The sequence below is a fragment of the Aegilops tauschii genome, chromosome 1, assembly GCF_002575655.3.
Source record: "Aegilops tauschii subsp. strangulata cultivar AL8/78 chromosome 1, Aet v6.0, whole genome shotgun sequence".
NCBI classification, from domain to species: domain Eukaryota; kingdom Viridiplantae; phylum Streptophyta; class Magnoliopsida; order Poales; family Poaceae; genus Aegilops; species Aegilops tauschii.
In genome coordinates, this window is record NC_053035.3 from 472,908,834 (window position 1) to 472,912,093 (window position 3,260).

The window sequence follows — 3,260 nt, forward strand, 5'->3', positions numbered from 1 at the left end:
CCATGTAAGCTTTTGAAGTGCACTGTCAGTTTTTTTTTAATATATTGAGTACGTAAGATGATCAGCTTGTCTATTTTCTAACCATAGGTTAAGAAGATGCGGGAGGATGGGCAGGCAGTTGATGATGCCCTTTACTCACTAGCAATGGGTCTTGATACTCGGGTAAGACATTATGAATCTTGCGTTGTTGGAGATGTGCGCTACAACACCCTTGCACGAGATGAAGGCAGGAAGACACAAAACAGTGCCATCATGAGCACGGATACGTATGACAAAGAGACAACTGAAATGTATGCTAACATAACACACATTGTTCAGTTGCAGTATATCTCCAGTTTCGAGGATCATCGGTGTGTGGTTCTGTTGTGCTGTCGTTGGTATAACCTGTTTTCCAGGATCACAAAACCCAGAGCTGATGATTATTTCAAATCCATCAATGTCAAGGCGGCGTACCAGACCAACGAGCCTTTTATTTTGGCAAATCAAGCAACACAGATATTTTTCTTGGAAGACACATTTGCACGTAGCGATGACTGGAGAGTATTGCAAAGGTTTGAGCAGAGGAATTCGTTTAATGAAGTTGCACAACAAGATGATGCTTACACTACTCCTGATGTACAAGATAACACAGATGTTCCTAATATCTTTGAGAACCATCACGTCAATGACGCCGGCGAAAAGATTGCCTCACTACTAGAAAAAGGGCTATAGATGGGATTGACACTAATGGCGCACCAGACAAGCGGTGCGCCATTAGTATATACTAATGGCGCACCACCTTCTGATACGCCATTAGAGTTGAAACTACTAATGGCGCACCTGGCCCAGGGTGCGCCATTAGTATCAATTTTTTTTAACTAGTGCGCCTGTCCAAACATACTAATGGCGCATCCAGACACAGTGCGCCATTACTAGTTACAACTAGTAATGGCGCACCTGCTGGAAAGTGCGCCACTAATGTTGTTTTTTCTATTATATTTTTTATTCCCTTTTTTGCAAAACTACTAATGGCGCACTTTTCCACCGTGCGCCATTACTAGTTTTAACTAGTAATGGCGCACCGGTAAAAGATGCGCCATTGCTATCTATACGTATGGCGCACCCCTACCAGTGCGCCATTGCTATCACCCCTTATCCCCTCCCTCTAGTCACGTTCTCTCCCCTCCCCTTCCTCCTGACACACCCACCCACCTCCCTCCACTTCGATCTAGATCGGGAAGCCCCAGCCGCCCGCCTCTTCCTCTCCCTCCAGACCACGGCGAGCCCCCTTCCCCCTCCCTCACACCACACCCCACGCGCACGCGCACGCGGCAGAGAGAGAGAGAGATCGGAGGGGATCGCGCGCCGAGGTGGTAAGTAGATCGGCCGAAGAGGAGGGAGAAGGAAGATGATACTCGCCGTGCTCTTCGCCAACTCCGAAGGCAACATCCGCATCGAGAAGATGATACCCTCCTACTCCCAACCACTCACACCACATCGAGAGGCCTGGAGCGTCAGCTCCTGCAAGCCCCGCAACGGCGTCGCCTCCCTCCGCGACGACAGCCTCGACACCTACTGGCAGTCAGCGCCCTACCCGTCCTCGTCGTCTCCCCCCGTCGAAATCTCTCCTCTTTCTGTCTCGCGGAATCACGGGCTGAGCCGAGCCGCCGTCGGTGGTGGATTTTATTTTTGTCAGGTCGGACGGCGCGCAGCCGCACCTGGTCAACATCCAGTTCCAGAAGAAGGTGCAGCTGCAGGTGAGCACCATGAGTAGCTGCTGCTTCCGTTACATTTTTGTCTAAATGGCGTTTGATCCTTTTTCTCTTCTGAATTAATCTGTTGCTGGATTGGGGGCTTCAGCTTGTTGTGCTGTATGTGGATTTCAAGCTGGACGAGAGCTACACGCCCAGCAAGATCTCCATCCGGGCCGGCGACGGCTTCCACAATCTCAAGGTGGTAACTCCCTCCACCGCGATACATCGTCGTTTCAACAATGTTCAGGGGCTTCTGATCTGTGCTCGATGGTCAGAGGACTTAGCAAATGTTGTTGCTTGAGGATGGCATTTGATGTCTGGCCCTTTCAGTTCTGATTTCTACCCCTGGTCTTCATCTTGTACCAGACTGGTGGCCTGGTCTGTGCATTCGGGTTTCTAGACCTGGGGGCTGCTGCATGTTCTCATTGTTATAGTTATGGATTACACTACCTTATTGTCAACATCATATTGTGACGTATCATAGGATTACCTTATTGAAATATTGATTGGGAAACTTGGTCTCTTTCTGCAATTCCTCTGCATTGCGCCTGCTTGTCCAGTGAACACTGAACCGATCCTTGAAAATTCAAATTTACAGTGATAATATTGTCTTTGATCTGAAATAATGGGCCACTATATTTACCATGCTTCCAGGAAATTAAAACGGTGGACCTTTTGAAGCCAGTAGGATGGGTTCATATATCATTATCTGGCACTGATCCCCGGTATGGATTTTGTAACTTAAACCCTGTGATGCCTTTGTTTTCCTTCCTCTAGCATTGAAACTTCAGAATGTAGCTCACCTTACCATCTGATGGCATACTATGCATCTATGTTTACAACTCCCGTAATAATTAAATTCCATTTCAACATGTTGGATGGCACTAGTTTTCAGCACACTGCCTGTGCAGGCCACTGCTTGCATAAATTTCATGGTTTACTATGTTACTATTGTTGTTTTGCTAGTAGCTGAATTTTCCTTAGATTTTGATAAACTTAGATACTATGTCAAAGTGCAAGAATATCTGACGCTGCAGCTAATTCATTTCAGTCTTATAATAACCCACTAGCTTTCAGTTTGACATATAATTTGCCCACTACAAAAATGTGAGGAATTCAGAACTAATTTAAGAATGATATTGTTTGGATCGAACTGCTTATTTTTACTGCCTTTGCAGACAGTGGCATAATTCTCTTTCTTGCTATATTTGTGCAGAGAAACATTCATTCATACATTTATGCTCCAAATTGCGGTGCTGGCCAATCACCTGAATGGTATTGTTGGTACCCTGATTCATTGTTGACAAGAGTCAAGAGTTCACATAGAACTAGATATTTACAAGGAAATGACAGACAATATCTCTGCTTATGACCCCAATTGAATTCATGAATTGTGTGAGTCGAGTAAATATTCGACAGGAACAGTGTAGTGTTAGTAATGGCATCCAATGCTTACTACCGAGTTAGAGTTTGAATATAAAAACTAGTACTGTAGATGTTTACGTGCAAATCACATACATTATCCGC

The 3,260-nt window shown here is 45.6% G+C and overlaps 1 long non-coding RNA gene across 1 annotated transcript; it reads left to right on the plus strand.

Annotated features, from left to right (window-relative positions):
* Nucleotides 1-1,854: 1,854 nt before the first annotated feature.
* LOC141021197 (uncharacterized) lies at nt 1,855-3,028 on the plus strand. Its single transcript, XR_012181376.1, has 3 exons — nt 1,855-1,932; nt 2,388-2,458; nt 2,950-3,028. It is a non-coding gene; the product is annotated as an uncharacterized lncRNA (long non-coding RNA).
* The last annotated feature ends 232 nt before the right edge of the window (nt 3,029-3,260 follow it).